Genomic DNA, 12801 nt, shown 5'->3' with positions numbered 1-12801 from the left:
ATACACCTGATGGGCAGAAATTACAACACTGGCTCTAAGGAGTGATGCCTCTCACCCATCTGACTAACAATAGTAAAGAGCTGAGAGTCAGAGTGGGGATAAAGATTCTAGGCAAAGTGAGTATTTATAAAGTGTTCACTTGGGAAAGATAATTAAAATAGCAACCAATCTTTGAATCCTTACTATGTACTAGGAACCATGTTTCATTTACATTATCCAATTTAATACTCACTTCAACCCTTGCTGTAGTTACAATAATCCTCCTCTAAAAATGAACAGCTGAGGTTCCCAGAGGCCATGTGAATCTTAGGGTCCAGTCTTTGCTTGGAGTCACACTGCTTAGAAGTGAAGCACTTGGAATTCAAACTTAGTCTGTGTGACTCGAGTCCACTTACAACTAGTCCAACCACTAGCCTCTTATTTTAGAGTTGAGTACTGTAACTATTGGCCATACCAAATTTTTTACAAAAATAAAGATTATTCATAAAGCTTTTCACTACATTCCCCACCCCTCCTAAAAATAGCAATGCTAGATCACGTTCATCAGGACGATAAGCACTGTCCGACTTCCCAGCTTTCTCATTAGCAACATATAGGTTTCAGACTTACCCTTTGAAAAGCCAAATCAAGCCCCAAATGTCATAGAACGGCCATCTTTCTCTGGTTTTGTTAGACTAACATGTATGTGCAAGGCTTAGTGCTTGAGAGAGAGAGTAAAATGTCAAGATGCAATATTAACTGCTTCATTCCTCTTGCTGGGCCCTAAGTGACTAGGCTTGTCTTTAATATCCCAAACATAATAAAAAACAATAAAATTTGAGGTTTATAATTATATTAAAAAATCACGTCACATGGTTTTTGTAAAAGGCCCAACAGTGTACCATTCTAATCAAATGCTAGCTCGTACAATAAGAGTGGTCAGCCCCTCAGAGGATCTGAATATACAGTTCTCCAAAGAAGACGTAAAGATGGCCAACAGGCACATGAAAAGATGTTCAGCATCACTAATTATAGGGAAATGCAAATCAAAGTCACAATGAGACATCACCTGACACCTGTTAGAATGGCTATTTTCAAAAAATCAAGAAATAACATGTGTTGGAGAGGATGTGGAGAAACAGGAACCATCATGCACTGTTGGTAGGACTGGGAATCTGTGCAGCCCTATGGAAAATAGTATGGAGAGTCCTCAAAAAATTAAGAATAGAACTACCATATGATCCAGCTATTCCACTGCTGGGTATTTAGATGGAGAATATGAAAACACTAATTCAGAAAAATATATGCATCCCTGTGTTCATTGCAACATTATTCACAAGAGCCAAGATATAGAAACAACCTAAGTATCCATCAATGGATAAAAGGATAAAGAAGAAATGGAATAGTACTCAGCAATTAAAAAGAATGAGATATATATATATATATACACACACACACACACACACACATATACACAATGGAATAGTACTCAGCCATGAAAAAGAATGAAATCTTGCCATTTGTGACAACACGGATGGAACTTGAGGTATTATGCTAAGTGAAATAAGTCAGAAGGAGAAAGACAAATACCGTATGATTTCACTCATATGTAGAATCTAAAAACGAAAAACAAAACAAACAAACAAAACTAAATGAAAACAAACTGCTAGGTGCAGAGAGCAGCTGCTGGTTACCAGGGAGGAAGGAGACTAAGGGGCGGGTGAAAGGGGTCAATTGTAGGGTGACCGATGGCAACTAGACTTTTGGGGGGTAATCACTTTGTGGCTTATACAGATGTCGAACTGTAACGTTGTGCACCTGAAACTTATATAATTAAAAAAAAGAGTAGTCAGCCCCTGCCTTGAGCCCCATACTCTGACCTTTCCCAGCTACCTCCAGTTATATATACGAATGGACTCCACCTGTAGGCCCTGCCTCCTCCAGAATCAGCGCTGGGCATGGCAGGAAGCAAACTGGTAATCTCAGGATGGTAATCCTAGGAGATGAGTGAGAAGGGAACTGGGTACTCCCCGTAATATAGGTGCTTCACAGATATAGTTAAACCTCACAACAGCCGTAAACTCTCAGTGTCATTATCCCCATTTTATAGATGGGGAATATGGAAACTCAGTGTTGAAAGTACTTGACCAAGATTGCATAGTGTTAGTGTTTAAAAAACTAAAAAGAGGCAAACAAACAAAGCAGGACCTCAGTGCTGGTCTCCAATTTCCCAGGCTGAATATCATACAAGATAATTTTAACTCCTTCTTCCCAGATTTTGCACAGTGAGTAAAAAAATTGAAGTTCTTTTTTTGGTGCAATCAGTTTACAAGATGGTTGAGCCAGCTTTCTGTATAAGCTTACGACTTTTTCAAAAGCTGTTTGTGAGAACATTCATGTCTTAAGCAGACTGCCTTGTCATGTGTACAGACACCAATGCCAAGTTATTTTGACCCTGGCAATAGCTGGGAAGACTGGAATCTAGAGTGAGATATGCTCCTGGATATGCATCCTGCCTACTGACATCTTGTGCAGTGGAATCAGTATGCATTTGGAAACCAGAGCCAGGGGCTCCCCTCCCCAGTCTGAATGCTGAGCCTCGTACCATCATTTTACCGTCTTTATTTCCTTTTGTCTTTCTTGCTTGAAAGGTGCTTATGAGGATAAGGACTGGTTGGAGACAGGGGTGGAGGCAGTAGCAATGAGTGGAGCCAGGTTAGAAATTGGTAAGAGAGTCACGTCCTTGCTGTGTTAATCTGGAATCTTGCTAGAAAGAACCAGGACCCTAGTCCTGCATTCAAGCTCAGCATCACTAACGGCGGGCCAAGCAGATATTATGATTCTCCTGATGCGATGCAAAGAGATTACATAGCTTATCTAGGATGCATTCTGGTCCAAAAATATTTAACGGGAATCCACCAATAATTTAGAATTAACCTAACCGACACTTCACAGGAAATGCAGGACATAAAGAGACAACATAAATGATACCCTGGGAAGGAACCAAACAAATCCAAAAAGTGACATATTCTGCAGGACGGCAGGTCGGTGTTAGGAGGAAAAGGGACAATGCCAATTCGAAGACACTTAAGGGACATAACTACTAGATGCAAAGTGTGGCCCTGGATTAGATCCTGGTTTGGACAGAATGCTATACAAAATTTGGGAGGGACAATTGGGGAAATATGAATATAGAATGAATATCAAATAAAACTAACATTTCTTGAACCGGAAAAGAGGAATCTGTTAACTGAAAAAAGCGGGTAGCAAAAAGCATATAATGCAAAATCTCATTCTTGTAAAAAAAGTGACAGATCTGGGAGGAAATAGGATAAAGGTTGTTATCTGTGGGTGATTGGAATATGGCACTTTATTTAGTTAGTTTAATTTTACTTTGATGTATTTTACAACTTTCTACAATGTGCATAAAACTGCTTTTATAGTAATAAAAATTATTTTAATTAAAAAAAGAATTAGGTATTAAAATGGAAGTGCATGGTCCTTCCCACAGAGCCCATTTTTCAGTACCCAGAATGCACAACTAGTCAGTAAAATATTCAGGAATTAAACCCAAAGGCTGAGCATTTTTCAGGAGGACCCTAACTTCTGTCCATCCTCTGGGTTTTGGGTGCCAGGGATGAGGCCCAGCACTCGTAGAACCTTTGAACTGTATTAGCATTCCTGTTAGCTGGCCGTGCTCGCCTGCTGGGATGGGCCCATTAACAGGAAAGCCTCGGCTTCTGCCCTAGTTGCTTTGCCTAGGACTCCGTTTCCTTTCCTGAGCCCACCTGCCTCACTCTTGCCAGCCCCGAAGACTGAGTCCTGCTCTCAGGACTCCAGCTCCCTGGCTTGGATATGTCTGAACAGAGAGAATGCACAGAGCCACGATGTTGCCATTTATCTGAATTTCCAACATGTTCTGGTGGCTAGAATTGCCACTGCTATATCCTGCTGCCAAATGGGCGCCCCTCTGGTTGCTGTTGCCTACCCAAACTGCACCTGAGCTTGGCGTGTCCAGTACACTGCAAGAGACCAGGCGGCTGCCCATGTAGTCAGCCTCTATAGCCAGCTTCATTTCTCACTCTCTCCTGGCTTCACTGACCTCTGCTATAGAGACCTGGCCATCTGCAAGCCCAAGACAGACATGACACTAAGCCTCCATCACCTGAGAAAGAGGCTGGTTATAAACTCCTTGCTGAAGGTGGGAACTGAAAGCAGATGTGGGCACAACTATGTCCACAGGCTCATTACTTCCTTCCTTTCTTAATTTATTCATTCATTTAGCAGGCATTTATTGACCTCTTACCAAGTATCAAATACTATGATAGGCGCTGAGGCTACACAGGTAACCAAGAGAATCCCTGCCCTCGTGGAGTTGTTTGTAATGCATCAGGATAATAGACCTTATTCAAACATGCACATTGATAATTACTGACTTGCAAATGTGCTATGATAGGTGCTATGAAGGAGAAGTACAAAATGAGAGGACAGTATTTAAACTGGAATTTAGAAGATGACTAGGAGCTGGCATGGTGGCTGGCAGTCTTGGCAAAGGGCACAGCATGAGCTAAGAGTCTATGATAGGAAGGAACTTGGCAGCTATGAGGAACTGAAACAAGGCCAGCATGGCTGGAGGACACTGGGTGAGGGGCTGTGTGATGTGAGCTGGGGCTGGAGAAGCCAGAAGGGAGGGCAAATGGACACACTTGACAGCCATATAAAAGGCCCCAGTGCTCCACACCTGGACACCCTTCTAGAAGTATACGCTTGAGCACCCGAGGTCTGAGATGGACCTCCAGCTGCTAAGCATCATCTGTAACCTTTTATGTTCTCCAGAAAAAGAATTGCTGCCGACTCCAAAGAGTAACAATGTTCTGGGCATCATGGCCAAGTACTGGAAACAAAACAAAAATCATTATCCTATGCATCAGTAACCTTTTTTGCAGTTCTAGTAGACACAATTTAAAGAAAAATGCAGGGGAGCTAGAGAAGGCCCATGGAAAGTCTAGAGAGAACGGACCAGAAAATGTGGCTCACACACAAAGCACTTCACCCAGGAGAAAAATGATGATGATAAAGATGACCAAAGTCTATGAAATCAAAAGCTACAGAATAGTTACAGGGAAGAGGAAGCCGAACTCTACATTTTAGCGATTAGAAAGAGTGTGTGTTTTTATGGAATATGGAAGGTCTGAAAACTCATAGCCTGACAGAAATGCACTCCAGACAGATGAGATCAAGTTCTTCTTTCTGCATGGCCACAGCGGGATCAGAGAGACCTGGCTGGCACTGCCTCTCACTCCGAGACCTGGGGCAAGTACGCCGTTTCTGTCTCCTCATCTGTAAAACGGGGGGAAGCTCTGTCACCGGGCTGTTGCGAGGAGGAAATGACACCATACTGAAATGCTCACCACAGTGTCTGTCACATGATAGATATTTGGTGAACATTTATGCCCTTCCTTATAGAACATGGGAGCTCCAAAGGATGCTGCCACATGAAAATAAAATAGGTGGAACGGAATAAAGGGTGATTGATAAAGAAGAGATTATTTTTTTAAATCACTGATATTTCTTAAAATAGCCTGAACTATGAAAAAAACATGTGCATCTCAAAATACACCCAGTGGTATCCCTTCCGAAACCACAATACTACGATGGATGGTCATTGATATTTATGTATAGCAGGAGTCTCCCAACATGCCTTTAGGAATCATGCCTCAGGCAGCTTTGGCTCAAGACCACCTCGTTTACCCACTTGTGTGTCTAGGAACTTTTTTTTGCCGCTATGAAAAACATCCTCTTCCACACACACACACATACATTTTCCAGGATTCTTGAACTCACTTTTTTTCACCTGTTCCTCCTTTCAATACTCTCCCCAATTAACTCATCTTTGTTCCAGATGTTCAGATATAATGTGTCGCACTTTTAAAATCTCTCTCAGCAGATGTCTTTAATGCTGTAGTGTGAACGAGTGTAATATGCTACACGTTTTAAAACAAAATTGGATAAGTTAGCCATTTTTGTATTAACTGCCCTTTAAAAGATGCCTCAAAGGAGACAAACATAAAGCACGAATTCCTTTCAGAATCTATGGCATCCAGGTGATGGATGGCAGAGAAGAGGAGGTAAGGAAAAGGATAGATTTAGTAGTAATTGTGCCGTATCTGAATTCCTCATGCAATTAATTACCTGTTATGCCTATTTATAAGGCAAGTCACATTTCCCAACATATGTTATTGTCTTTTTCCATTTGTGACTTTTTAAAAAGAGCCAACCCCTCTGTGCCTCCCAAAGACCTAGGGTTCATTGAATAAAGAAGATCCATGTGATATCATCTCAAGCAATGTCATCCTAAATTAATCCATGCCTCTAGGATTCATTTCCTTTGTCCAGATCAGCACCACCCTGTGAATGAGGAAATGTGTGCTCTCTTTCCATATCAGCCTCTGTAATGTGTCGTAATGAAGCATGGTGGGGCAGGTGAGAGAAGGAAAGGTAGAAACCGGGATGAAGACAGAATCTAACAGCAGCATATAGAATCATAAACTTGAAAATGATTCTCAGCAGTTTGTGGAAAATTGACATCATTGATTTTGCAAATTTCTGCACTCTGTTTTGGGGGAGGGAGGTTGTAAAAATGGTTCTTGTTACATTTATTTACTATTTTAAATTAAAATCATTTTGTATAGTTTTTATTCATTCAAGTAAAATTTCTTGAGCATCTGCTCTATGCTAATAGTGTGGTACTAGAGCCAGAAATAGTCAGAAATAGCAAGACCCTGTCTGCCCTTGAATAGTTTGTAGTCCAGTAAAAACAAGAATTTTACCATATCTCTTGAGGCAGTGACAGTACATGGGAGTGTCACCATTATAAGACATGGGGAAGTGATATGTTTGAAGTACAGAGTACGGATTTATATTGGACTACTCGCACGATGGTACAGCCCAGTTTTGAATGTCAGAAGCATAGTCAGTGTCAGAGTTTTACCCAGGTCATGAGACTAGAGAGCATGTTAGATAAGGAAATGGTACTCAACAATCCAACTCATTCCATTCCATTGCCTTCCTCATCTTCAGAGAGAATTGAAGAGCAAAGGGGTCTCAAGTGCAATGAAGCAGTGAGACCTAAATATGGCCCATGAAGTAGATTAGGCAAATTTGTCTCGTGCCAAGATACTGGTCAATCCCCCAATCTTCAAGAGACATCTGAAGGTTAGTCTAAAGATCACTTCACATGGATTCACCTTCCTTTGGAGAATGTCCAACTATGTTCTCATCTAAAAGTCAGAAGCAAAACAACAGCCATACGTCAGTATGAGTAGTGGACAAAGAGAAGAAAAAGGGAGCAAGCTGAATGAGAATGAGTTACTAAATACGTGGTGTATTGAAGATAAGGAAAGGGTTAAACAGTCACAGAGGGAGAAAGTGAGGGCTCCTTTCTTTCCCAGTCATTGACCCACAACAGAATCTAATCACCACATACAAAGGGAACAGAACCATGATCCTCAATGAAAACCAAGAAAACTCTGGTATAATCTGTGGGGATGATAATGAAGGTAAGGAGGGAAAGAGGAAATAAAGACAAAGAAGAGCAGAGAGATCACTATATATGTAGAGACACTGTTAATAGGACATTTTCTCTGGAATATTTTTCCATCTTTATTCTGAACAGCTGCCACACCACAATGATATATTTTACCATTGTTGCTGCTGCTGTGGGCGGTTGAGAATATATGCTAAAATACAACTGTTAGTTCAGTGTAGCCCATGTCTTTAGATGAAAATATTCTCTGTTGGATGACAATTCACTACAATTCATGAATTTTGCAAGATTTTTCATCTTGAACTCCAAATGAGTTGAGAATGACATTTTTCGGCCTACTTTTAGTATTTAACTAAATTTCATTAAATTGAGCAGACTTTATTCACTAGGATTTGATGAGGAAAAAATAGAAAGAAAATGTAGCATTTCACAATACTGTCCAAACATGGAAACGTGGCATTTTTTAATGCAATAACATTGTAATTTTGTTTTATTTGACTGTAAATTCTTTAAGTGCAAGGATTATGTCCTTTTATCTTTGTATCTCCAGTGTATAGCACTTTGCCAGGCACATCTAAGATTTCAATAAATATTTGTTGAATACCTAGTAAAAGAATTGATTTCAATTAGTAGAGGGGGAAACAGTAAGTTCTGTTACCACAAAGCACAAGGAGAACATATTTATGACATGAGCACTTCTGTAACTACATCCTGGGCCCATGTCAAATATGTTAATCACAGTGCTCTGTACCTGAAGCCTAGACACAGCCTCAGAATCCCTCTTAACACAGCACTCCAGGCAGCAAAAATCAAAGTTGGCATTTAGAGTGAAATCGATTTCCATCCCTGCACTAGGGGTCTCCATCAGGCAAGCCACAAGCAGAAAATGATTTCCCAAAATTTTTCCTCTGATATCAACACAAATGTTAACAATTCTGATAACTGTCATATTCATGAACACATATATTTTAAAGTCTGTTATTCTGTCTTATTCCTCTCTTACAAGTTACTATGTGCATTATAATTCTTGATCAGACCACAGAACCAGCATAAAACAGCTGGGGAAAATTAACTTGTGCACTTAGACTATTATAATATTGCTAAAACTTGACATCAATTTTTCTGTTATCCGAGATCTTGTATGTTTATTTAATGTCTGTCTAGAACTCCATGGAATCACTAGTGTCTGGCACATATGAGGTGCTCAACAAATATTTATTGATCAACTGGATTATAACATTTTCAGTTCCTACAACTTCCCTTCTCCCTACTGTAGACACTTACCCTGCTAAGCATGGGTGTCTGTCAGGGACAATTTCTGCCTGCCCTGAGCCCCTGATAATAGGCCACAATAAAAGTTGCTACCCTCAAATTACAAATTTCACTCCAGCCAGGTCTCTGGGTCTATGTCACCCAAGTACAGTGGTACTGTTTTTAGGAATCCCTTTTCCACTAGCAAGGTGGCAGACTGATTCTGAGAATACTCTGTTGCCCCATGCCAAAAAGCCATAGAGCTGGGGATAAACAGAGTGCCAGGCACCCTACGTGAACTGACAGCTATGCTTTCTGTAGCTTCTACTGTATGGGGCCGGTCTCACTTTTCTTCCCTTGTCTGTTGTCTCAGTGTCTCTTTTATGCCCAATCTTTGATGCCACCCATTTTGAATATGGATAATGGAGTCCAGCAATCAAAAAGGAATCCTTATTCTTTCACCTTTTTTCTATAGCTTCTTTCCTTCTAGGGCTAGATCTTGACTCATTACTCCCTTACCATCCTGGCTTTTAACAGAAATTTAGAGAGTTGTCAAAAATATCCTTTGCAAAAATGTCCACACTTTGCATAATTGTCCTTGATCCACACTACTCTTTTTTCTAAATCAGACTTTCATTGACCACTGACTTGGTCAAGATCAGGTTTGAATTTTTTACACCACCTTGGGCTTTTTGCTTTGTACAAAGCAAAAGGATGCCCTTTCCTCTCTGTGAAGGCAGGACTGCACCAGCAATCGTTTCAAAGAATCTTTCAATTCAAAAATATTTGCTGAGTACTTGCTTTATTTAAAACACTGTGCTAGGCACCAGAGCCAGCAAGAGACAAGATAGACACAGGCTTGCTCTCATGCAGCTTACATTCTAGCAAGAGAAGGACATAACCAACTAATCTACAATTAATTCTTGAGTTACAATTGTGTCCCTGCCTTCTTGGAGCTTAAAATGTATCAGGCAGATGGACAATTAAATATAAGCGCACAAATGAAAACATAATTGAAATTATGTTCAGTGCTATAACAGAAAACTACAGGATGTTATGACACAATATAACACGGAAACCTAATTTTTCCGTGCACGTGGTGGTGAGGGATCAGGGAAAGAATCATTCTGAGTGAGTGGCATTCAAGCCTAGGTATAAAAGATGAGTAACAGGTACCCAAGAAATAACTGGGGGAAGCACACCAGGCAGTGGCAAGAGCTCTCACAGTAGAGCTGAGGAATAAAAGGACTTAGCCAGCATCACTGGAGGATTTGAGTGGAGGAAAGAGGAGAGGATGCACGTGTAAAGGAAAGAAGGGGCCAGATCATGCAGGGCCTGTAAGCCAGGGAAAGGATTCAGGATTTTATCCTAAATGCAATAAATTTGTGCATGAGATGTGTATTTGTATTTTGAAAAGGTCAATTATTTTCAAAAATTTTATGAATTGATTAAAAATAAAGCAAAGGGAACTTCTGCTTCTGCCCATGAAGGATTAAAAGCTATGGGAATTGCCTTCCTGTCAGAAATAACTGGAAAAATAGACAAAATTATATATATATGCGAATTATATATATATAATTCGCATATATATATATATAAAATGACAGTTTTCAGAGTATGGGACTGTGATCTGTGAGGGAAGGGACACAATCCAGGTGAGCCTTGCCATTGACCCAGATTACCACCTGGAAGCATGTCCAGGCCATGGCTCAGAGTAGAACATACAGGCAGAGCCCAGTGACTGCACTAGGGAGAGGAGAAAAGAGAACAGAGTTTGAAAGGGCAGAGATGCTTTTCAAAATTTGTGTGCAGAATATCGAGAATATCACAATATCAAGCAGTCTGATATTTGTTTAATTAGAGTTCGAGACAAAGGAGGAGGGGTGGAAAAATGTTTGAAGAAATAATGGATGAAATTTCTCCAAATTTAATGAAACCTATAAACCTGCAGAGCCAAAAATCTCAACAAACCACAAGCAGAACAAACAAGAAGAAAATGACAACAGAGAACATCACAATCAAATAGATGAAAAAGAACAAAATAGAAAATAAAATCTTAAAAGCAGGGGCTAGCCCGGTGGTGCAGTGGTTAAGTTCGCACATTCTGCTTCTCGGCAGCCCAGGGTTCACCAGTTTGGATCCCGGGTGCAGACATGGCACTTCTTGGCAAAAGCCATGCTGTGGTAGATGTCCCACATATAAAGTAGAGGAAGATGGGCATGGACGTTAGCTCAGGGCCAGTCTTCCTCAAAAAAAAAAAAAGAAAAAATCTTAAAAGCAGCCAGGGAAAGACAATATGTGTACCAAGGAAGAAAGATAAGAATGAATGACAGCAGACTTTTTATCAGAGATTTAAGACAATGAATGACATCCTTAAAGTGCTGAAGGAAAAAAAGTACTGTTAGCATGAAATTCTATACCCAGAAAAAAAATCTTTCATGAATGAAGATGAAATAAAGACTTTTTTTCAGACCAGCAAAAGGTGAGAGAATTCACTGCCAAAAGATCTGTGTATTATGAAGGAAGTTCTCTAAGGATAAGGAAAATGATACCAGATGAAAAATTTCATCTATACTTGGAGCCAGCCCGGTGGTGCAGCAGTTAAGTTCACACATTCTGCTTCTGCTGCCCGGGGTTCGCCAGTTTGGATCCGGGGTGTGGACATGGCACCGCTTGGAAAGCCATGCTGTGGTAGGCATCCCACATATAAAGTAGGATGTTAGCTTAGGGCCAGTCTTCCTCAGCAAAAAGAGGAGGATTGGCAGCAGATGTTAGCTCAGGGCTAATCTTCCTCCAAAAAACAAACAAAAAAAATTGAATCTATACAAAGGAATGAAGGGCAACAGAAATAAATATATAGGTAAACACCAAAAAAATTTTCTCATTTTTAATCTTTTTAATTGCTAATAGACTGTTTACAGCAAAAATAATAGCAGTGTATTATGGGGTTTATAATACATGAGGAATTTAAATGAGTAACAGTAATCAGACCAAGGACAGGAAGAAAGTAATGAACACATACTGTTGTAAGAGTCTTACACTCTACGTGGAGTGGCGTAATATTATTTGAAGGTAGACTGTCATAAGTTAAAATGTACTGTGTACTGTAAACTCTAGAGCAATCACTAAAAACTGAAACAAAGAAGTATAGTTATTAAATCATTGATGGAGATAAAATAGAATACTAAAAAATACTCAATTGAAAGAAGGAAAGAAAAGAGGAAAAAAGGAACACAAAACAGATAGGGTAAATGAAAATGGACAGCAAGCTGCTGTGTTAAAATCCAACTCTATCAATGATTAGAGTAAAAGTAAATTGTCTAAACACTTCAATTACAAGAGAGAGATTGTCAATCTAGACAAACAAAAAAGCATAAGACTCAACTACCTGCTGTCCATGGAAACACAAATCCTGAGGTTGACTAATTTTTTTTTTCTTTTGCTGAGGAAGATTAGCCCTGAGATAATATCTGTTGCCAATCTTCCTCTACTTTACATGTGGGTTGCCACCATAACATGGCTGACAAGCTGTGTAGGTTCGTGCCCAGCATCCAAATCTGTGGACCAGGCCACCAAAGCAGAGCCCATCAAACTTAACCACTATATCACGAGGCTGGCCCCATGGATTTGACTAATTTTTTAATGTAGTTTCTTCAATTTCTGAGGCTCCAAGTAGAGTCTACCGGTTTTCAGATTATTGTGGTATGTATAGTTTTCATCACTCAATCTAAGGAAATACTTTCTTGTTGATAAATTAAACACGTTGTTTTCTCAATAACAACTATATCTTGAAAATTGTGCCGACTAGTTTATAAAGGAATTTACAGCTCACAAGGATACCCAAGGCTAAAACTTCGACTCTCACGCTTTGCTTTCATCTATCCCCTCTGCCACATGGAAGACGCTGTAGCCCACAGCTACAGTATCGCTCTCAAAAGACCAGGCCTGAGAGGTCTCTCCCCCGACACTTGCCTGTTATGAACCATCCTTGGTAATGGCTATAGATAAATTCATGCACTTCACAA

At 40.1% G+C, this 12801-nt stretch overlaps 1 protein-coding gene across 10 annotated transcripts in view; it reads right to left on the bottom strand.

Annotated features, from left to right (window-relative positions):
- SLC44A5 (solute carrier family 44 member 5) overlaps positions 1-12801 on the bottom strand; it is a 316589-nt gene that overhangs the window by 157903 nt on the left and 145885 nt on the right. The gene's annotated exons all lie outside the window — the stretch shown is intronic.

This window comes from Equus caballus, chromosome 5 (assembly GCF_041296265.1).
Source record: "Equus caballus isolate H_3958 breed thoroughbred chromosome 5, TB-T2T, whole genome shotgun sequence".
Taxonomy (NCBI): Eukaryota; Metazoa; Chordata; class Mammalia; order Perissodactyla; family Equidae; genus Equus; species Equus caballus.
Note: the sequence above shows the minus strand (reverse complement) of the source record. Positions and strands in the feature narration are given on the sequence as shown.